We start from the raw sequence: 25,238 nt of genomic DNA on the forward strand, positions 1-25,238 counted from the left end.
ATTGCCTCCTGCTCTGGCACTTTCCTCTGGTAGTCCAGCTTTTCATCTCTCTTCAAAAGTCTCCATCACTGCCAGCTTCATCTGCCTCTCCCAGCTCCATGGCACCCTGCCTACTCTTGCTATCTTCTGTCACAGGCTCTTTTCTTCCTTTTAGCCTTACAGCCTCACCAGCACCCCTCACAGCCCAGCTCACCTCCTGTCCAAAGCCCCTCGCTTGTCTATGCTACCTGTGGCATGCAGGTGGTGGTGGCTCTCACAGTCCCTTATCAACACTACATCAACATCTTGTTTATATAAGCTTCCCAGCCACCTAACATTCCTGCTTGCTCAGGATATCACCTGCCTTGTTTTCATCCTTCCTTGCCAAATTCACTCCTTACCTGCAGTATCTCCCCTCCCACCCCACTTCTCCTTTCACCACCTGCCTGTGATGATTGATGATTTTCTCAGCTGCTGCATGTACCGCTCTCCTATGACATCCTTCCCCTGCTTTCTTCACTGTTGCCTTTGCCACCACCGCCTCCCTTACTTGATGCCTGCCCTTTCCCACACACTTAGCTGCCTTAACCACCCACCCCTTAGCTCTAGCTGTCCATTTACTACCAGTGGTTCTCTCATCTTACCCATTTACTGCTTCTTCTCACTGGGGGAGGAAGGAATCTTTTCTGCCCATACTAATTTCCAATCTTTGATTCTTCCCTTGTTCTTCCCTTCTTCACCACCTTGTTTCCCACCTTTTCTCACTGCTTTTCTTTCTGGCACCACGCTGTGCTTGGCCCATCACTCTCTTTGCCCCTTCCCCTCTTCCCCTTTCTATTGCTGTATTTACTATCTGGTATCACACCTGCTTGTGGCTTCATGTACCTGCTTATAACCTTGGCCTGCTGCAAGATTATTCAGCCCATTAGCCTTGCTGCCAGGGTTGCTGAAGGCTTCACTTTCTCGCCCCACTTGCTAGTCCCTCCGCGAGATGGTCACCATCTCCTGCACCTCCTTCCTCCTTCTGCTCCTCCCTCCTCACCAACAGTCTGCCCTGCTCCCTGCTGGGTGCCCCTTCACTATGCTTATTCCATACCTCCGAGGGAAAATAGCAGCCAAGCCACAATCTGTGTCACCAGCCCCTCCCTCACTGCTCAAGGTCATTGCAACCTGGTACTGCTCCCTTCCCAGCCCTCGGGCAGCGCTACTGCTGTCTGTGGCAGCACTCCTACCCTGCCATCCATTGTAGCCCTACGTGCATAAAGTACAATTTCCAAAACCACTCACATGATTTATTTTCTCAAATTCGTCATTTTGGAAAGAGGATCTTTGGCTCTTAGCATCTTCAGTTTCATCACAAGTTCATGAAAAATGAACCACAAAACGCCCCACGAATGGATTTTCAAAGTTATTCAAGCATGTACAAAATGGCCTCAGGGGCCCAGCTCAGTTTTCAAACATGTGGGCCACCTAAGTTGGCTTCTTGAAATTTCTCTAGGCTGCTCTTGTGAAAGGCCTAAATACCTGCAAAAATTTGGGCACAGATTCCCTTTGAGTCTGAAGGAAGAAGGGGAGAATACTCTGGGTTTCTAAACAACTTGTATGCTTTTGAAAAATGTACCACTGGCTTCTTAACCCTCAAATAACTAATTATTGGACTAAAGAGTTGATTATAGTAGTAGAACACCTTTCAGGAGAAACATGTCTTATAAAGGCTAAGCATTATTAGTGGAGGTGTGAATTTTCTTAAAACATTCAGATCATTGCACTCTCCCACACACACTGCTGAAATGGGCTAAGCTCAAAAGCAATGTTATACAAAAGATATCCAGGGGGTAGAGTGTTACATTTAAAACCTATGGTACCTGGAAGGATCTGTTATTTTTTAATGTGTCCGGGGGGGGCGGGGGGGGGGGGGGGGGGAGCGATAAATTAAAGGCCAAGCCAGACTGAATGAGAATTGTTTGAGCTACATGTCTAAAATGCAATGTTGCAAGGTATTTCCTATGCAAAAGAACAAAGTCTTTGTATTAAATATGCTTATTGTAGCATTTTACCTTCAAAAGCTTACTATCTGTTTTTCCATGTGGTGTATTCCTCCAGGGGAGAAAAAGAGGGACCAACCAAATTGTAAACATCTAGGCTTCAAGCAGTTAAATAAGCAATACCTTATTCTGGCTGTAGGCATAAATAGAGGGAGGCTGAGGACAAGCCAATGGATTATCAATTAAACATATACCATCTTTTTGGTGCCAATCTTAGGACTGGTTAAAGCTTTTCTTGAAAAGTGATTCAGGTTCACAACATGCCCTTCAGATTGAAAGGCTCAGAGAAATGCTAATGACACAAAGTCTGCAGAGCAACAAGAATTTCCTGCTGAATAGTGACAAACTCTACCTGCTTTACTAATGCCCTCTGTGGTGGGTTGACCTTGGCTGGATGCCAGGTGCACACCAAGCCACTCCTCGGCTCAGCAGGACAGGGTGAGCAGAAAATAAGGTGGAGAAAACCCTCATGGGTCAAGGTAGTTTAATAAAGCAAAAGCAAGGGCCATGCATGGAAGCAAAAGAAAACCAAAAGATGTATTCTCTACTTCCCATCAGCAGGTGATGTCCAGCCACTTCCCAGGAAGCAGAGCTTCAGCACGCATTGCAGTTGCTCTGGTCGACAAAAATAATAATGAATGCCACCCCCCGCCTACCCCCCTGCCCCCCCCCGGCCTCCCTGCCCTTTCTTGTAGCTTTTATTGCTTAGCAGATAGCATATGGTATGGAACATTCATTGGGTCAGCTTTCCTGACTGTGTCTCCTCCCATGTTCTTGCCCACCCCCAGCCTACAGGTAAAAGTTGGAGAGACAGCCCTGATGCTGTGCCATAGCTGCTCAGCAGCAGCCAAACCCCTGCTGTGTTATCATCACCTTTCCAGCTACCAACACAAAGCGCAGCACAGTGAGGACTGCTACGGGGAAAGTTAACTCTTGTCTCAACCAGACCCAATACATCCTCTCAGTGGTATCACACTATAAAAGAACACAGCTGTTAAAAGCTCTAGGCTCTTCCTCAGCCATACAATGTATAACAAGAGTGAGATAATCTCACACAGGTATGAATAGACCAGACCCAGATCTCATTTGGCTGTATTTATTAAAGTCCGTCTGATAGGTTTAGCTTAGATTTCTCTACAGCAAATAGTATAATTCGAGGATGACTGGTTTGGGACTCTACTTAATAGGCAGAGCTGGACTGCCCTTTGGATGTTCTGCCACATTCTCTAAAAGGTGATCTTGTACTTCTACTTCTCACCTTTACTGGAAATATTCACATAAGGAAGACTTAATAGAAGGCAAAAGAATCTGAGAGGGCAAACTCCTACAATAAGCAGTGATCCAAAGGCAATTGCAGCTCCTCCAGCTAGTTCTGCTTAGGGATTTCCATTTCCTCTGTCTCTCCTGGCTGCTATGCTATTTTAGAAATACAATGATCTGCAAATAAGGTGTGAAAAAGGAAGAAAAAATGGGGGCACAAATCTGTGTTAGCAGAATCTTGCTTTGACTGTTAACACACCACTCGTAGCTATATCAAATTCCAATGCAGTGGTCTTGTCTCTTCATGGTACCTGAATTAGCTCTAGATTAATTAATTGTCTCTTTTGCACCTGGATGAGTGAAAGAATTGAGCATACTTTTTAAACAAGTCTGATTCTACTGGGTTATGCAACTTATTCTTCATCTTAGTACTGCCTTTGTCAGCAAGTCTGCATCTAGATTAAACTTCTTTTAATTAACCTAAACCAGAAAATCCTGGTGGTCTTTATATTGATTATTTCTCCAAATCTACACACTGATTGACATAAATAGAAATAATTTACCAAAACAGCTGTAAATGAGGTGTTGCTTTGCAAACTCTGTTTGTGTATAGCCTTTGTATACAGCCTAATAAGCAAGGCTCCAGAAGTGTGCACAGAACTGAAAATGGATCAACCGTGCCATAAAAATAATAGGTCATTGCCCCAGGTGGCTAGTCCTTGGAAGGATCATGATGGTGCAACAAGTAATCAGAATTACTGAGCCACTAAATTATTGTGCAGTTTCAAAAACTCAGCATACAGTAGTGTAGTTTATGTGGTGTTTTAAAGGCTTTCTATACACTTAGAGTGCACAGACATGGTCTCCTCAGCAAGGAACATGCAATTCTGAAAAACGAAATGCTTTCAGCCTGATTGAGAAGGATGAGTTTTTCTTCTGAGCTTTTCCACTCACTAGAAATTTTTTGCTGAGTTTACCTTCTATGTAATATTAACACCATCTTGACTTTTTCCATTAAATCTTTATTAGCAGACACTATTTTAAGAGATACCACACATCCTGTTTTAAAAATAAGCAAATTTCTGTTTCTCCCTTCTGCTATTAAGTTCTTATGACTTGCACTTGATATATTTTTTTACTTTATGAAATAAGAATAAAACCAACCTGACGCTTATCCAGCCATCTGGCATAAACAATAAACTGTAGTTAGAAAGGTTGTAGAGACTCTGGGGCTCGAGCATAGAACATTCAGAATATCAAATACGTAAAAAAAAAAATTAGAAGGAACTATGTAATGCAAAAGTCTTTCAAGCTGTGTACCAAAATCTAAGATTTTATCAATTACGAAAAGTATACACTAGTCCCCTACACCACCATGCTGCTGCTGGATTTAATCCGGCTATGGTAGATCAAGGGATCTTTCTTAATTAAAGTAACAGCAGAGACAGTACACAGGACAAAGACCTGAAAAAATTTCTCTTACCTCTGTAAATGTAAGGAAACTCTGTGCACATTTCACCCTCATATATGTAATAACATATAATTAATGATCATATTAATACAGCCAATAGATAACTTCAGCCATTCAGACGTTGTGTAAAATATATCAGTGTCTTCCAAAGACAGGCAGTACCCTAACTAACCCTAATTGATACAGTTCACCAATCCTGAAACAAGCAGTTTCAGATAGTGCTGAACCAGACCTGAAACCTCACTAAAGACAATCTAGCAATATTACATATTTATTTACTAGGCATAACATTTTGTGTCTAAGTACCTATGTGAAATATAATGCGAACTCTGCTTGTCTTTAGAATCATCTGCCCTCCAATGTAAGAAAGACATTTTTAGTTTTTAAAGTTCTTTAATGTCCTTTAGGAAAAGATAAATTCCCAAGGCTGCTTTCACCTCATGCCACATACTGCGAAGTAGGCACTGATTATTGATCAGGTTCAACCATATGAAAGGGATCGAAGTCCTAATCCCCATTTAATATCAGTTTTGAGGGCTCTTGTTCCCTCAAACAGGTTCACTTGTGCTGATCCCCTCCTCTGCCGACCTTGCTTTATGGGGTTAAGAAAAAGCCAAATGTCAGTTGATGGAAGTCAGTGATGCTGATGGAATTATATCTGTTTATATCAGTTGAAAAGGTGCATCTCAGGACTATGACCTTTTACAATAGAAAGTTGATCCTTAGAGTACTTCAGGTCCATACTAGAAAGATTGTTTTAAGAAGCGGTTGGGATCTTCATGGGATTTACATTTGTTATTTCAGTATTTTCTACTCTAAATATGGGTTCCTGGAAAGAGCATAGTATTTGTTAAATGAATAATTGTTCCAATAATTGGAACTACCAGTAATTCCATGCTTTCAGGAAACAGCAATGATGTGCCTCGAGCCAGTTTCCCATTTCAAGACATCTCCATCATTGCATCTCCTCTGGCTCCTGTTTTGTGAACCACAGCCTTGGCTGCAGAGAGTAGAATCTATCACACCTTGCCAAAAAATGACTCTGTTTTCTATTAACAATGTTAGATGGAAAATAATATTTATTGCTTTGCTTGACACTTTCAGGGAAAGACTTTGTTTTGAACTAGACAAGATTCTCCCTTTTTCCTCTCTTATTTTTCCCACCAGGAAAACTGGAAAGAAGTCAGAATTCACATTTTTGCCTTTTACACAAGCAACCTTTTGATGGGGTTTCCCTTTCCTTTCCCTCTAATAAAACAAAATAAATACTTTTATGCAGATGGAAAAATTCCGTGCTAGTTATGAAAATCTCCATCTTGACCAAAATTTTGAAATATTTTCAGGCAGTTTGCTCAGTTGACATCAAACTTGATGAATTCCATTGATCTGCACATGGGGACAGCCTCTGTTTGTGCCTACTGCCTCTTGCAGTTTGAAGCATAAACACATTTCTGCTTTTTCCTGTAATTCAGTTTGCTAGTTTTATACTTTTGACATACATTTTGATGTTCTCACTCTTTTCTCTGACTATCCAGCAGTAAGACAGTTTCTAAGCCAATTGTTATAGAAATTTAAGTATTTTTAATTACAAATGTTATAAGCAGAATATTTGAGAGAAGAATGTAGTAATTACTTCATCTGCCTTAGTTTTTAAATGGTAATTTTTAAAGGAGGTTATTAATATTTTATGCCTTTTTCTACTAAACTAATTTCTCAACTATTTTAAATGTTTTGAAGCTAGAATTTTAAATGCAGTGACAGGAATTGCCATAGCTTTATTTTCTTTCTAAAAGAAGGTCCAAATCCTTTGGGTTTCCTAATTAAGAAATGGTTGGAATGGTAAATTTCTCATTAACAACAAATACAGTACATTAAGGCCAAGCCTTCAATATTCCACCTGTCTTAGCACAAGGAAAGTTTGATGACATGTTGTAGTTAAGTCAGCTATCCAGTAATATTGTTTAAAGCCTGGCAATCCAATTTTGCAAGGATTGGCTGGGTGTAATTAGTGACAATTTCTGAGTTTTTTTTTTAGTCAGGGCTTTAAAAACCTCAGAAAAGAATCTATTGTCTTTATCTTTTTCATCTTTCCTTTTAAAAGATTGTGAGATAGTCAAGTAAGATTGCAAGATCCAGTTCATACATGGCCAGATAGCAGACTAAAGGAGAAAGACGTCCTGCTTTTGACGTTATTTTCCCACTGTTGCAAGAGGAAGAGCAAGTTACGCTGTGCAGCAGTTTTTTCAGCACCGTTCCTTGTTACCACGACCCAAGTTACCAGCAGATGCTAGTGTGCATCAACACCTCCTGATGTATGCCCTAAGACTCACTTCGGTAGCAGAGCTTCAGGCAAAGTACATCAGCAGCAGGGCGGGACACTAACTCAGGGTGCTAAACACCTTGTGATCACTTCTGTTAAACAACCAGAACTAGCATGGACTGGATTTACAGTCCTCCCTTGTGGTGAACTTGCATCCCACTCCTTTTACACAGGCCCTGGGGACTCTCCTGCACTTCAAACACTCAATCCCAGACTGGACATCTTTTACTACTCTCCTGACCACAGTAGCACAGAAACTTGAACAAGCAGTTCCTCCAGTGGTCACCATTTCTGTGTGGGCTTCGCTGCAGGACACTCCAACGGAGGCTGCACTGGCCGTACGTGCAAGCCCACAAAGCTACGCAGTGATGCTCCCCCATCCATTGCTGTGCCGGGCAAAGGCCTCCTTCTCCAGGGCTGCACCAGGGAGCCCTGCGCAGGACTGGCATAAGGGTTCACGTCTGTAAAAACCTGCTGTTTATATACACGTGGAAATATTTTAGTTTTGTAAAGTATGAAAAATGATATGGGGCTTTCTGCTCTGTTCTCTACAGATACAGGCTGTAGTCAGGAGAACTGGAGATAATATGCAAAGTAAGAAGAGCCATATGGAATATAATCAGATCTTTTGCTTGGTGTTTTCAGCTGAGACTGCTAACATCAACTACATTTTGAAGTGAAGGACACTGTTAGGATGATCTAGTCTGATCTTCTGTCAAGTCACAGACTCTGGCCCAGTAATTCCTATGCCAAGCCCACAACATTTCTTTGCACTAAGGTATACTTGTTTAATATTCCAAATAGTGCCTCTAGAGCTACAGAAAATGACCCAGCAAGAAGAACAGGAAGCTAAACAACATTTACTTTGCCATTTTTCTGTCTCTTATCATCATCGTATCTCACCTTTTTTGAAACTACTGATAGATTATGTTCTCAAAAATGCACTTAAAATTGAGAATTACTATTTATAAAATGGGCAATAGAGTTAGAGGGTAGATTAAGTGATTTTTCTGAAGGTCACAGTATTTATGAATAAACCACAAAATGAGCTGCTGTTTTCAGCAATCTATCTTGACACACAATGTTATTTCTTGGAAAAAATACAAGGTAGTGTTTTGTTTGTTGGTTGGTTTTTTTTTCTGTGCTTTAAGATCAAGCAGAACTCGTATCATTCAAAATAGCTCAAAACGGTAACAATAGCCACTCAACATAGTCAAAGTCCTTTTGTGAATCACGATGACAAAACAAGTACCTTTGTGAGCAGCATGGGCAGACTCCATTCATCATAGATAACAGGTTATCTGAATCTTCCACCCTTACGATACAGGCTGGCTCGTTTTTAGTAGCAGACCGCACATTAATCTTCATTCCTCCAGGCAGTGTATATTTTAATAACACTTAAAGGGAAATCTGACAATAAGAATCCCGGCTATACATATCTCTATATCCCTATACAACAATCGATTAGAAAGTAGAATCTTCATTCTGACATTTGAACAAATATTTTCAATTTTCAGTTGAGGCTTCTTGCATGATTTCTGGATGACCACCCTTTCATGAATGGCAAACTCTGTCGTGAGATGGGTATTGTAAAAAAGTATATATATATATATATACACACAATAGCTAAAAACCATTTCATTTTAAAAGTGCTGAAAAACTGCATAACATAATTGCAGTAATAGAATAATAATGCCATAGAAATTACAACTACACAAGCAAGTAAATATGATTTAGAGTGGGGTCAGGGCTTTCAAAATTCACCCATTCCAAACATGCATTTTTCTGTCAACAAAACAGTGTGTTGCAATAGCAAACAGCACCAGGGATGTTTTTTACCTGTCTTGAAAACAAACCCACTGATCAAGCACTGTCACTTTCACAGGTTTGGCAAAGGCCTTCTTGTTTCTAAAATTTTAGCAGAATTCCTTGAAGTTTTATTAAACCTTAAGTATTTTCAGTCTCCATTTGAGACTGCCGCCTCTAAAGTAATTGCATCTTTTGATATAAATGGCAGTTTCAAATTTTAAAATATGTTTTTATTCACTCTGGATTGTGAGGTGATATGACACAATAGGTATAGAAATCCTAAAAGACAGATTTAATAGATCTAGGATCTCTTATCACATTCCTTTTCAGTTCTTATTTGACAAATGGCTTTCAGATGAGCTCTCCTGAGGAGATAAACCAGAATCTTTTTATCAGTACCATTGCCCTTTTCATAAAGGTTCTTTTAGATAATTTTCTTTACTATGTGCCTTTTTTCCCCTCAACAGTTTATTGAGTTTTTGCTTTACATTAATAAGCATTCTGTATCACTTTGGATTTCAGGTAGTCTGAAGAGCTTCTGGTTTTTTCTTTTTCTTAATTCTAAGAGTTGTCATTATTTCCAAACATTTTTTATTTAACTTACTAGGTATATCAAGCAATATTTTTCAAATTACCACATCGGCCATGTTACATAAGGCACAGTTATTGGCATCTACTACATCATATTCACTATCATCAATGTAATTTCAGTGACTATTTTCATATTTTTAATGAGGGAAATGCATCACGTGCTTTCTGACAGTTCCCAGGACATCTCAGGGAAGGCCCTGAAGTGTTACTGTTAACGTTGACTTCATGCATCTTTCAGGGATTTGTTTTTAACACAATTTCTACTTCTATGTAACACACCATTTCTCACATATCTGCTTATTACATTTGGTTTGGGAATCCTTGACAATGCTTTTTCTCCTGCTATATATGTTTATTGGGCGCAGGTACCCAGGCACTAGTGGGAAGGGGGTCTGCAAGGGTCTCTGCCCCATGCTGGACACAGCCAGCTCCAGCCAACTCCAACAGCCCTATAGCCTGGGAGAAGGGAGGGGGGAGGGAAGGTGTTGTTTTAATGCCTGTCTTTCTACTTCTCAGTACCCAAATACATTTTAAATGGCAATAAAATTAAATTTCCCCAAGTCAAATCTCTTCTGCCCATCACAGTAATTGGTACGTGGGCTCCCTGCCTTTATCTCAGCCCATGAGCCTTTTTTCTCCTCCACTCAGCTGAGGGGGTGAGCAAGTGAGGGGCTGGGTGCGCATTTGGCCCTTAGCCAAGGCTACCCACTGCAACATGTTACTGAATATTTCTCCCCCAGACTGTGACTGTCACTTTGTCAGAGGCGGCGCCAGCAGCAGACCTGGGAGACGTGGTTAAAGGTGGATGTAATGCACAACATGCATTTGGGATGTTGCTTTCCATGTGGTGCAAAGTTTATTCCCAGCAAGGAAGCTGATGGAGCCCCAAGGCCATGAGTCTGTTCTTCTGCTGTCATGAAGCCCCATGGGGTATCTGTTTTTCTGGAAAGGCCAGTTTTAAGCACCACAAAACAGCCCCTTCGCCCTCCACTTTCTCAGCCCTCCATAGGATGCAGGCTTGGAAGTGTATGCTCTATATTTAGCATCTGGCTCTAGGGAGATATCTAAGACCCCATCCACCACCACCCCCAGACGTACTTGCTACATGCAGTAAAAGATCATTAATAAAACACTGCCCATTCCCCTTTGAAGACAGCACTTTCTTACCCTGCGGATATGTGTATATCTCTGCCTTCCAAGAAAAAAAGTCTCTCTCTCTCTCACGCACATACACACACACGCACTGTCATTGGTATTTAGAGAGACAGATATATAAAAAGGATGGTCATTTATATTTCTTCTTAAGAAAAGCAGCTGCCTCCAGTTTTTAGCTCAGTTTAAAAAAAAAAAAAAAAAGAAAAAGATCTGATTGTGTTCAGCAGTTGCCGTGGTTTAACCCTGGCTGGCAACTGAGCCCCATGCAGCTGCTGACTCACTCCCCTGCAGTGGGATGGAGAGAGGATCAGAAGGGTGAAAGTGAGAAGACTCGTGGGTTGAGATAAAGGCAGTTTGATGGGTAAAGCAAAAGCTGCACGCGCAAGCAAAGCCAAACCAGGCATTCATTCACCGCTTCCATGGGCAGGCAGCGGCTCCACCATCCCCAGGAACTCAGGGCTCCAGCATGTGTCACGGTTACTTGAGAAGACAAATACCATAACTCTGAATGTCCACTCCCTTCCTTCTTCTTCCCCCAGCTTATATATGCTCAGCATGATGTCCCATGGTATGGAATAGCCTTTGGCTAGTTGGGGTCACCTGTCCTGGCTGTGTCCCCTCCCAGTTTCCTGTGCCCCTCCAGCCCTCTCACTGGCAAGGTCCAAGGAACTGAAAAGCCCTTGGCTTAGTATAAATATCACCCAGCAACAACTAAAAACATCAGTGTGCTATCAATATTGCTCTCACACCAAATCCAAAACACAGCACTGCACCAGCTACTGAGAAGTACATCAACTCTATCTGCGCTGAAACCAGGACAGTAGGAAAGTTTGGGAGCAACTTTGTAAGCTTATTAATTAAACAGAGTTGGTGTGGCTGGAGGAAGTAGGTTGGCATAGTCTGAGAAAATATGAACAACATCCTTTCAAAAGTTTACATAAATATTACAAAATCAGAAGCATCACTCTGTTTATCCCTGAAGGGAAAGAGAGAAAATTCATAGCTCCATCCATACTGAGTTCTTCGCTCTTTCTACAGAATTTTATTCCATTACTTTTGACTGTATATACAAAACACAGGAAAAAAAGACAGGAACTAATTAAAATAAATTGAACTATTTGAGCAAGAACCAAGAAACAAACACCCAAAAGTGTACCTGAACTGTCTATTAAAGAAGAACTATTCATAATATAGCATCCTCACAGGTTCTTCCATATACCATATGTCCTTTAAAAAAAACCCAAACCAAACAAAAGAGGGAAAAAAAGAATAAATTCTTACCACACATCCAAGGAATCCCCAGTTTTTTCCCCATTTCCTGGTAAATACATACATAATTACTTTTAATATTACTCTATTAAAATATGTAGCTTATATGATTTTAACTAAGATAGGCAAAATATTCCCGTTGCCCTCTTACCCCAACAAATTCCTGGCACTGCATAATTCTACATTTAAACATATTTTTTCAGACTAACTTCCTTCATCATTCACTGTCTATCTATAATTTTAAACAAACCTGGAAAAAAACCCATAGCAACAGGCCTGAGCTTTTAAGTGTTCTTTTTCCAACTCTGGCTGCTCCTTATAAGAATGATCTGTTGAACACATATATTAATTGTTTGTCACCATTCAGATTATCCGTGCAGTCCTAAAATTACATTGCTTCACAGGAATTTTAATTTGTGGTTTCTTCTTCCCCCACCCCCACCCCACCCCCAAGTCTTACAAGACTTCAAAGAACAAAGGATATGCAGATTTCTTTCATTCTGACTTATTTGAAAGAATATGAAGCATTCTTTTCCAAGGGGCATCAGAGAACTTCAGCATGACGATTGTTGTGGTCCCAGTTAGAGAGCTCATTAAATCATGGCTTAGAGACCAAATAATGGGGGAGTTTAAACAACTGAACCTTACAGATTTAATCTGCCCTGTATGGAAATTCAGCTTCTGCACTGCTTGCAGTTTTTCTCCCCAGAATAAAGTAGATTCATTATTAATCTGAAGAAACTCCTGGGGCAGCTTCTTTACCAGTTTTGGTATCTGGATGAAGAATTTAGATAAAATGTACCAAGGGACCTTGTGACCAAAACACTATTCTTAGGGCTATTTGTATCCTATCAAAGAATTGTAATTAAAAAATGTATTTCATCAAAGAAAGCTGCTCTTTTTAAGAGAGGCACTTAAGTTAGTAGGTTCCACTAAGGTTAAATTGCACTTTTTCATGAAAAAATCTGTCTTATGTCAGGCTTACAAGCAATGATCTCAACTTCAGGGCAATTATCCACATGAGCAGCCTTGCATCAGTCTGAGTAACTGGGTCAAAGTCTGGCTTCATGTTTGTGAGCCCTCCTGGATTACGAATGTTGAGTTAAAACCTTTGCACATAGCTTTAGCCTCACAAGTTAATCACGTACTTATCCAGGTATTAAATGCCCCTACCTTTTTATTAATTATGGAAAGTATTATTTCCCTCAGTAACAATGCATAGACAGGACTTATTTAGTACAAATCACTTATTTCAGAAGAGGACTGCATTCAGTAACACTACAAACATGAGATATGAAGCAAGTAAACCCTATGCCTACATTTTCGTATCAGTAGGTTACATTAATGGTAGAAGGCAATTAATACTATATGAAAAAAAGAACAATCATTGAATCTACCCATAAATATTCCTGTCAGAGTTCTCATTTACATTCATCTCCATTCCATTCCAGCAGTGAAAAGGCATCTCACAGTGAGCAGTTCCTGATCACTAGATTGCTTTGGGTCAAGTAGTTTGTAGTTTGCAAATGATCTCATAAGGCCACTCACACAATACAGTCAGCAATAAATTCTAGAAGTTAATCTGGCCCTAGGAAAGCATCTTTGCATGACAGAGGAAAACTTTACTTACAGGTCCCATCACCCACCACATCAAGAATTTCAGAGAGGTACAAAACTCAAAACTGTACTTGGATTTTAAAAATTTAAATAACCTACAAGAATGTCATGCACAAGTGAGACTCCTCTAGACAACAGAATGCAAAAGAAGGAGACAAAAGAGAAAGTCCAAGTCAGTGGGGAGAATTTTCAGAAAAGCTTGCTGGGCATGATCTCACAAACACAACAAACCCAGTCATTCTGAAAGTTTTCAGCATGCATCCAAGCAGCATTTGTAATTAGCCTACAGTCATGCCTACTCTGACATCTGGATCCATTAGGACTTCATCAGGACTTGCTTCTGGCTTAGGGCAGATTTCAGTGAAATAAAACACGTACATATGTTATCCCTGCAATGCAGAACTCGGGTGCTAGATTGTGTGTGGCATCACCTGCACAAAAATGTAGCATTTGCTAAAGAAGTTGCATGAGGAATTTTATGGGTATAAAAAAAACCCCAACAAACCCCAACACCAGACAAGCACTAATACTGCTTTCAAGACTTCCTTATTTCGGACAAAGAAATGAATGGCTGGATCTTCAAAGCAGTCCTGGATTTTTATTTAGCATCATTAAAGTGGTGTTAAGAGGGCAAAACAGACAGCTGATGTGATGGCAGGAATATGTTCAGCCTGTGCCCTGAGTGCTGTGACTTTTAGATTCTTACCTCCCAATTCATCTCCACAACAGAAAGCTCATTTATTTATTTCTAAGAAAACCCAGTTTCTCAGCAAGCTGATACTTTAATAATGATATTACATGTCATGACACTCACAGTTTATGTGTAAGAGTTGGCACCTTTGCAAACTGAAGAACTGCATGGAGCTGCACTTAAGCATGTACATATTAATTGAACATTTGGGCTGGAGTTTTCTTCTCTTATTACCACAGTTTTCAAGCATCATGCTGTAGAGGAAAGGTCATAGTTCTATGCATTCACACTTCCATTAGAATTCAGATAGGCTGTAGATTGCACTTGATTTGCTTGAAATACACCAGAAATATCACATTTCTGGTCTTCTTGTCAAGAATTCTATGCTCATGTCAAAAGCAGATCTTTTTAAGGTTACCGTTTAGAAGAGTAACATCAACAGAAGTCAGAGGAATATTGAATACCCTTACCTTCTTCATTTTTTTATTTTCCTAAGGAGGAAAAATGAATTCTAACTTACTTCTCGGCACAGTAATTTTATTTCACAATAGTCTATTGTTGTCTATGTGTAAAATTATATAAGCTTATGTCAAGCAATAAAATACAGGTAAACATTTCAAGATCAAAAGGTTAAGCTGTCCCTTACTGTGGATTTATCATCACTGTTTTTATGTCTCTTGTCACAGATTTCCAAACTGACAGCTGTCAAAAGTCTTTAAACTCTCCAAATTCCTCCACTGACACCACATTCCCCAAGGGAAAAGCTTATACCCGATTGTGGCACGAACTCAGAGAAGAAAAAATATTTACCATTTACACTAAATATGATTATTATGAGTCACGATGTAGAACACATTAATCCTAGTGCCTCCCAGATGGCACCACTCTCTATCCCACACAATATGGCATCTCTCATCCCAAAGATCTGACCTTTTAAAAAGCGAGTCCCTTGTCATCATTTTCTGTAGAAAAGATGGGTTTTTATAAGGCAGCTTAAGGCCTTTCTGAACCTTCACTGCCAAGTTTAACTTAAAAAAATAAATTATTTCTTACACATCTCCTCCAGGAGTTTATGCTTCTCCTGGGTTTCCGATGACTGTGTCATTAAAAATGAAAAATGAGGTGAGGCCCAGCATAGCTTTTTTTCCAAGAAAAAAAAGCAGGTTCTAGTCTTCCAGTGCTACTGTTTGCAACAAGAATGGCACAAGGATATTGAGGAGTAAATTTTTAAAGGACTAGGTCTCAAAACAAATCAGTGAGCTGGAAACTGGCTGAAGAAGTTTTGGCAGCCAGATCCTTCATCTGTTTTGTTGACCCGTAACAGTAAATGTTTTCTTCAGGGATACTCAATAGAAATCCATGAGAACCAGGAGGTAGAGAGGAGAAGGAAGAATGACGACTCCAGTGCCAGGGGATTTAAACCACTTGGACCTCTTGGTGGTGGCCAAGAAGGATGAGGAATAAACCCTGAGAAGATTAAGCCCAATTCATTCCCTTATTAGAGCTGCTGATGACATTCTGTGAGTCTGGATTTCCAGCAGGCAGGCTGCAGGGCTGCCAGGTGCTCAGAGGCTGCAGGCAAATGGTCAGTGCTGGTTGCTTTGCACATCAGCACCGAGTCTGGCACTCCTCACTGGAAAGGTTGTAGGGATGTTGGTCAGATGGACAGACCAACACGGGCATCCTCACCAAAACTGAATCACCTTAGCGAAGATATTCCCTCATACAAGGTGAACACGGTCTTGACAGAGTTTGGCAGAGCTGACAAAGAGGGTCTTAGTTGTTCATGCAGCCTCAGTTCAATCATTACAACCTCGTGCATCCACACGCACACAAAACCACATTTGAGTGCACAGGCATTCACTGTATTTACCAGGACCTCAGCTCTTGATGAGTCACAAATATATAATTAAAAAAATATACATAATTTGTTGTTTCCTAGCAGATATCTAAAACCCACTGAAGAGGAAAAGAAACCCTAAGAAACTGGAATGAACAACTCTTGTTACAGATTTTGTGAACAAGGTTTAAGATTTAAATGAAACACATTTCATGCCCTGGGAGATCATTCTGGAGATGAAGCCCTCTGAATCTGTGTTATTGAAACAGAAGCTTGTTTTCCCTCCAGGAATTATGAATTGCTTTGTCTGTTCAAGTCTAATTGAGCCAAATGGTAGAATTATGCCCCCCCAAGTGAAATTATTCCCACTACAGAAAGTTGAAATTAGCCACAAATGTGTTCTTTTCATGATTTCCAGGCAACGACACTAGTATTTGGCAGTAGCTAGTAAAAATAAACCAAAATCTTCTAACCTCACTATTAAGATACTAACATATTTTTTTTAAATCAAGCTATTTTAAAATTAAAACTAAACTAAAGGTTAAATTGTTTTGTTGCTGTACTCCTTTTTATAAACATATGAAATTATAGAGGATTTAAGTACATGCAACCTAGACATGTGGTACAGAATTATTTTATTAACTATAAAGACAATGCCTCAGCACTAAAGCTTACACTCAGGGTTTTTAATTTGCCTTTTTTTTTTTCCTTAAATAAAATTTGGTTGGTAGGCTTTTGGGTTTTGCTCATTGTACTAGTGCTGAAAGAAAGTAGGCAGAACATAGTGCATACTTCCATATAAAGAATAATCAAATTTAAGGGCTAGGTTGCAAATTTGAGCACCCAAAATCAGGAAATGCAAATGTGCACATACCTCAGAAATCCTGATGCAGGCACTGGGATCCACTAATCTTTAACTGGAAGCTTAGAGGATGCGTGCTAGAAATGATGAACAGAACAAGACTGCACTGTGAATAAGGCTGTCACCCACAGAATTCTTGGGAGCATGTTGATCTGGACAATGCATGCCTATCCTTGTTTTATTTCTCATTTTCACGGGTGCATTTCATCCACATCACAGCTGGCTGCAGCATTAAGAGGTTGCCAGACCAATAATTTTCACCTATAAGCTTCTCAAAGCTTCGGCACCATCCATTTCAATGGCCATTGAGCAACCATGCACTGAACATTTCTTCCAAAAATGGGTTCAGTAACAGCTTATATTTCCATCCTTTGGCTCTAAGGGCACTGCCCTATCCCTCACACCAGTGGCCTGGCAGAGGCAGGAAGGTGTCTGCAAGGGAGGCTCAGTTTGGCTTGTCATCCCCTATCCAGGAACCTCTGTCGGCTGACCTCAATATCCTGAACTTTTGGGAAGCAAGAAGTAAGTCTGACAGCCTGTTTCCACTTGCTGGCTCTGGTGCTGTTATAATTTCAGGATTTCTCATCTAAGCTAGATGAGCTAGACACCAGATGAGAAGGTGCCACCTCAGTCCTTGAAGCCAACTCCACCCAGTTAATGTGGGGACCGTGTAATTTAGTCCCTTTCAAAATATTATCAAATCTACACTTTATAGGTGGTTAGATTTCTGTCTTATCATTCTTTGCCTCTGTTTTTTGAGAAGGAACTTAACTAGGGGAAACCTAACAGGATAAGGCAATGGCAACCTTATGTGGCTGGAGGAAATTGGCTGACATGTGGCAGACTATATCGATAAGAAAAGCAAAAAGAGGAGGATGATAGAGCAGTCGGGTACCATCCTCCTGAACCTACTGCTGCAGAAGACCTGCACTCTTCATTGGTTTTGTTGGTTGCTCAGCATCCTAGGAACATACATTTCTAAATGAAAGCAAAACAGGTTGCCCAGAGAAGTGGTAGATGCCCCATCCCTGGAAACATTCAGGACCAGGTTGGACAGGGCTCTGAGCAACCTGATCGAGTTGAAGATGTCCCTGCTCATTGTGGGGAGGCGGGACTAGATGACTTTTAGAGATCTCTTCCAACCCAAACCATTCTATGATTCTAGGAAGAGAAGGCAATTTAGTATGTTTTTTAATTTGAAGAACATGTACATTTTTCACAAACACAGAAGAAAACAACTGATTAATATTTAGATTACATTAAGGCCAGGCAGCAACATTCACAATATTAAGGATGTTACTTTAAGTGGAAGAAAATAAAGGCTCTTCACAAAAGTGTCGTAGCATTGCTAACAATTGTATAGGCATGTTTGTGAAACAAAATCTCTAGTGACAGATCTCACAGAATTTCAGCAACGTATATGCTAGAACTGCTTAAAGCTTTTCATGGTTCCTTTTACTAGACTGGTAAAGGCTTCCAAAGAAAAGATAATACAGTGGAGAATACCTCTCATATAAATATTAAGTATGAACCTTAAAAAAAAAATAATAAATCCTTCTAGTAGAATTTTCTTAAAAAATGGTTTTTCCACTTCAGCCATTTGTACACAAACACCTGTACCTAAGACTTATCTGAAGAAAAACTGCATGGGGAGGGACAAAACTGTGATATCAAATCTTTAGTTCAATATGTAAACATCAAAACAGTTTGGTTTACCGTTTCCAGAACCGTTCTCCCATTTCACCTGGAGACAAAATAGAATGCAGCCTTATTTTATAAAGCTGTAAACTTTATAGTAGTGATAATTTTTCCCAGGACAACTCCAAATAATGATCTAGATTAGCTAAGCTAAAATTTTATGATCGCCTCCTGAAATAAACGTGACTATCAAATAGCAGTAGCTTGAATTTATAAGTGCTCTTTGTTCCGTTTACTTCACAGTATCAATTGACTGAGAAGAGACCTTCCTGGATTTCTAGCCCCAGCTATTTCAGGCCACTCCACCTGTTTCACAAATATCACACAGTTTTTAAAGACCCACTTGCACCTTCACTATATGAGGCTTTTAGCAAAGACTTTTCTCTAAAATCTTGTTGGCTCTTTAGGGTCATTGTGATATTGAGTGCTGTCATTAGAAATTACATGAAGTCTATTTCCTTAATAATGCATGCTTGAAAACAGGACAACACATTGCACAGAACTAGCCAAAAGAAGCAATCAGACTTGGGGAAAAAATATTTTGCATTAGCCAGTGTACTTACACTGAGGATCCTAGGTGACAAAGAAGTAGAAATAAGGTAAAACTGGTTAAAATGCTTGAGTTGAATGGAAAGGTGCATGAGCAAGCTCAGACTGCAACTAACTACAGACTCAACCACGCTGTATGGAAGAATCAAGACAGTGGGAGATTTTGCTTGGCAAAAGGCACTAGAAGAAATCACAGATAAAATTATTCTTTCCTTTGTAAAAGAGCCAAGGAACAAGCATATGCCAGGTGAAAAAGAAACCCCAGCTAAAGGAATGCTTAAAGTGACCCTAATGAGCAATTAAAGAAGTCAACAGAAGAATAATATACATAATTAAATAATGCTGACAGTCCCTAACATAGCAGGAATGCACACACAAACTTGGATTCAATAGAAAGAACAACTTCACAAAAGTCGCAGAAAGGCACAGGAAAGCTAATATTGTAGGGAAGTAGCCCGTACAGCAAGAAAAAAGGTAGAGGTCTTTTGCGTCTAATAAAAAAAATAAACGTACATCCATTTAAGTCGAGAGGAAATGGCACCTTTGGCATGAAATTAGAATTTACTTGCAGTTGATTCAATGAAAGAAATTCCTGGCTGACCCCGCATTATGAAGAAAGCTGAACTACACCCAGCATGTCAGGTCTCATGTTCAGAATACTTCCTTCCTACTTTCCCAGGTAGAGCAGTGGAGCTCCGAATATGCTCCCAATGACATAATGCTGGCTCAGCTTATCCTCCAAGGAACGGGGCTGTTAGGTGGCAAGGGAAACGTTGTGTTGCTGCAAAAAGGAAAAGAATAGACATTTCCAACAGGCCAAAACTACCTTCTATATTTATTCAGGTGGGAGATGAATAATAGGCTGCTAACACGTAAAACAAGTGTTCAGGATAATGGCCATTGAAACGTGACGGTAATGTGAGAAGTGGATAATAGAAACAAATAATTAAAATTACTCAAAAAAGTCTCAGCTTTATCTTCCTTTCCCTATGCAGTGGGCATCTAATTCATGGCATCTTGTCTTTATAACCACCCCACTCTTCTGTTTGTATCTCCAGTTCCCAGTCTCTTCATCCTAGACAGGTCTCTGCCCTGATTCCTGTATGTAGCCTTAATCACACCTGTCTCCACCACCTTCTTGTAGGCTGAACTCACGCCTCCCCTCTGCCTCAGTTGCCTCTCCTCTCCTTAGGGCTAAAGGGTGGAAAGCATGGGAGAGGTGACATCTTCGCCCACAATTCCCAAAGCTGCTTTCACTTCACTTCAGGCACAACCTTGTGAGAAAATCCGTTTCAGTCACCAGGGCTCAAAGCTGGACTATGCTTGGTCACACAAGGGTGGATAGTTCGGGGCAGTAGGATCATAAGGGCAAACACTGCCAAGTGGGCCAGGGTGTAATGGGGGAAGATCATCTCTGGAGACATCTGGTGTGCCCTGTTGAGACAGTCTGCTGATCATACTCTGAAAGCCTTTTCCAGCAGCTTTTGACAGGCTAAAAGTGGCTGGCTTTTCATGGAAACAAAGAGAACATTTGCAGGTAATGATCTATTGCCTCAAGTGCTGGCATTAAAACATGGGATGTGGTGGGTTGAGAGAGGGAGAAAACACTGCTGGTGGTTCTTAAAACATGTTTTCATGTATTTCATGGTATTTCCCCCTACTCATCGTCTTAAAGCTGTGCCACGTTGGTGAGAAGCTTTCCCAAAGAATTGCTGGATACAAGCAGCCGGAGGCACATGCACAGCATGGAAAACTCTGACCTGAGGAGTTTGCAGCTGATAAAATCCTCAAACACTAGAAGCCAGGTAAAGGGAGACAAATCAGGCTGCCCTGTTAGCTAAGGCTAGGCTGTGCCACCCACATTATGCGCACCGATTATGCAGAGGACACCCACGACATGCTTGCTCTCAGAGTCTGACTGATGCTTTCCTGTTCGGTTATTCTCTGAAACAGAATTAAAATTCAGTCAGGCTGAAAGGAGCCTTTTACTGTGTGTATGAGGGGAAATAATAACAACTGTGCAATTCATAAAAACCTTCTAGCTTGTATATACACATGCATGCCTTCACTGATAAATCCAAAATGAAGGTAAACATAGAAGGTGCATGAAGTTGTCTTTTCCAGGAGGGAGAGAAATCTGCGTGACAAGTTTATTGAAGCATTTTGCAGAAATCCAGGATACTCTTCAGCGTACACAGTAAGTTCTTATTAAAGGCCACATTTCACCATAAACAGCAATTTTGAATGACAATGTTGTGCATTCGTCATCAAACATTATTGTCGTTTGCAAACACCAAGAGAGATCCATCTGTCACTATTTTTTACAATGATATAAATAAGAATATTTAAGTAGATACACATTTTGTATATAAAAACTGATCAGTTTGAAGAAGGTAAGCCAGAGAATAAAGATAAGGTGAAACAGAAATTTAAGCCAGAAAACATAACATTTGTAAGTGAAGTTTAGGGCAAACAATAAATTATTTTCTGAATAAAGTCAATTCTGATAACAAATTTAACATACTTGTCACTTACTAATAAAGTCAGGGAAAATATTCTGTGGAAATTGCTTTGAAGTAAAATATGAAAACACCTGCTTTCCGAAGGAGGCTTTGCCTAGAAGCAGAGCATCCAAACCCATAGCAGTTTGAATAAGCTGCCATTGTGCTACCGAGGAGTTTTAGTTCCACTGTTTCAGCCCCCGTTCTCTTCTGTGGAACATGTTCTCCAGCCCTGAGACCTTGGAAGAGGAGAGAGGATGATACATCATGGGAAATACCTGGGGAAGCTGGCTCCCAATGGAAGAGGACACAGGTTTCAAGGCGCAACTCCTCCAGAGCATCCTTGCAATATTTCAAGACTAGCTTTATTTTATTTTGTTGCTGAAGTTGGTGTTTTCTGTGAGAAAATCTCTGAAGAGTTTCCCACTCTTTTTGACACTTTCTTTGAGAAAAAAAAAAAGCCATTTTCTGTCCTGCTCTTTAGTCTGCTCTCTAATCATAAGGCTTGACACTAAAAGCAGCTGAGCACTTCCAAAGTCATGCAGAGATCTCTTTTGTGCAATCAGTGGAAATAAGTATTGTTCATGGATGGCTTTCTTGCAAAGATCAGTCAATATATCGTTAGCATATACATGTTGATAATAAAAGTTTGAGGTGACATGAAGAAATAAGTTCCTCTGTGTTAGTCTGCTGCTGAGGAGTACTGGGTGCTTAACATATAAGTTAAGGCTTCACAAAACAGCTACTTAACTGTTACCTGAGTGATGATTCAGCATTTTGAGCGATGCCCTGAAAGCAAGCTGGAGCTGGTAGATCCTTTCATAGCTTCTCTTTCTCAAGACAGCTACTGCACAGGTTCCTCAGCTTTACCCCATATTCTCTCCCATGAACAGAATACGGAATTATAATTAAGACAAAGCACAGTCTACTTGTACAAAACAAGTTCACCTGCTCCCAGAAGCACAACCATGCAAAGGTGAAAGTGAAAAAAAGGATATTTTCAAGGCAGTGAGGATGTACTTTGTGATTATGTGCTTTGGGGCCTGTGTTACAGCAGCAGTTCATGCTCCAAGCATGAAAGGGGTTACAAATTTGCTTGCTAAAGCAGCATGTGTTTGCCAATTAACTTCATCTAACTGTTCCAGAAGAAATGTACTGCCAAAATATTCAAAAGATCTCTTGATTTAGCTTAAGGCCATGTTTCTTACTTTAGAGAAGACTGCAAAACCTGTAGTTTTCATTACAATTAATAACACATCAGCTTCCATATGCAAAAAAAGTAATGAAACCTGGTTGTACATATTATTCTATTGGGTTTCTAAGCCTTGTCCATTATCCAGCCTGTGTATTAGATCTTCCTCAGATGACAGTGGTATTTAGACACAAAGGCAAGTTCTTACGTTACTGGACAAGTATCCCATCGACTGTGTAAAAGAGTATATTATAGTGCAGCAGTATCTGTGAAGCCTGCCCTCTGCTACCACCTCTTTGCATTGCCAGAAATGTCAGAGTGTGGTTTCCCCCAGAGAAAGAGTTACAGCTAGAACTGAGTTTGCTATAAAGGACCCTACTATTCCCCCACTGGTAGTACAGAGCAAGAAATACTACAGAATTAAGGCCCTGAGACAAGTTGCTCCCCCAATAGCAGAAAGATTGCCGTTACCTCCAAAGTCTAAATCTGCCTCTATCTTGACATAAAATTCCATTTCTTCTACTCTATCCTCAGAAGCATCAACTGGCATATTCTACTTTTTATTTCTAATTTTAGATGAGAGCTGCAAGGAACAAGACTTAAGCAAGCCCACTTCTCTACAGTTCCTAAAAAAAATAAAGGATATTACAGATAGAGAAGACTTACTGTTAACCTAACTGCACCTTGTTCATTCCTTCGCCAAAGTAACACTGTTCTCCAAAATATATTCTGAAGTACTTGACTCAATCGGATTTTAAAATGTTTAAAGCAGTACTATGAGCTTTATCTGGGAGTTTCTCCCAAAGACACTAAGGCTTTTAACTGGAACTTTTCCTCAAGGTTTGATTTTTATACAGTCAAGAAAGGGATCTTTATTGACAGGTGAGAGATGCTGCCTTCAAGATACTGGTTTTCTTAGCACAAAACTCACAATACCCAGTTCAGGACAGTAGATTATGAGCCACAATGAACCTCCTTTTATCTAAGGGCAGGTAAGAACCTCTTCCAAAACTTAACTTTCAGTTCTAGCATGGCAACGTAGGATGTTTTTTAAAAAGTCCTTTCACCCAATTTCTAGTTGCACATGGAATAATTAGGCAGAAGTTCAGTCTTTTTTCTTTTGACAGCTCTTCAAAATTTGATATTCAATAGGTAGCACACAACACCCTTGTTATGTGAGCCAGTTTGTTTTCCTATATAGATGCACCGGTACCCCAGGAACTTCTTTCCAAGATGTCAAATATTCCCAGTTTATTTCATCCATTCCAAAACCCTTGCCTGAAATTATAATTTGTTCTCTTTTGATCCAAAGGATGCTGCCATAGTGGCATGTGCTGTGCTGTGCTTACAAGAACAGCCACCATAGGCAGAGCCACCCATAGATCGAGCAGTGATACACAGAGGGAAGCAAAATGAAGTGCAGGCAAAGTCAAAATTGTCATTTTACTGAAAGAGGCACTTGACATATTCAGCCCTACACAATAAACATGCTTAGATCACCATATTTACAGGTAAGTGAACAGCATGAATATATAGAGATGACTCAGAGTCTGGCAGCAGGAACACAACTTTTTTTAAAGACTATCTGCAATCTTTAAGGAAACAAAAAGGTTACCCACAAACATACTAGCTCCTAGTTCTGCAAAAATGCACTATGAGCAATGAAATGGAAAAATGAACCAGAAGACAGGATTTCTGTGCAAAGAAATTTCTACTAAATCATTAAGTTTTAATTCGTGTAACTTTTCTTAAGCCTGCAAGTGCCATTTATACCTGAATAAAAATGATCCATATCAGCTTTGTTTGACGTAGGAGAAAAAAAAAAAAGGAGAAAATCGAACACACTCTAAAAATACCCAAGAAGCTCTTTTCCCAAAGTTAGAGCACGTGCACAGCTTCATTACCATGCAAATAATCTGCCTAAAGAGCACTGAAGTTGGCTAACTTAAGGAAAGAAAAGAAGCATCTCTTTAATCCCATGGTTTATTTGGGTTTCGTACTCTGCTATATTACCACCGTACCTCAAAATGAGCCGTTCAGGGCTTCCTTATTACTTCCCACAAAGTGTTCTTGCTGTATCCATTACCTGGATCATCCTGCATCCTAAATCAAACCACCTTTTACTTCCAAATCTGTTGTTCTCAGCAGAGATCTTTTTCTGACATGGAAACTATTGTCAATGGCACATCTCAGGGATCAGGGGAGATGAAGGCTTGCAGATTAAAGCTGTACTGCTCTTGACAACATAAATCAGCCATGTGAGACCATATATTGCACTTGCTCACTCACGTGTTAGTGTGTGATGTTTCTGGCAGTCAGTAAACACATGATGTTTTTAATGGAGTTCCCAGAATTCAGCATAAAATGTGCAAACTGGTGAAGGCCCAAA

The sequence above is a fragment of the Falco cherrug genome, chromosome 4, assembly GCF_023634085.1.
Source record: "Falco cherrug isolate bFalChe1 chromosome 4, bFalChe1.pri, whole genome shotgun sequence".
NCBI classification, from domain to species: Eukaryota; Metazoa; Chordata; class Aves; order Falconiformes; family Falconidae; genus Falco; species Falco cherrug.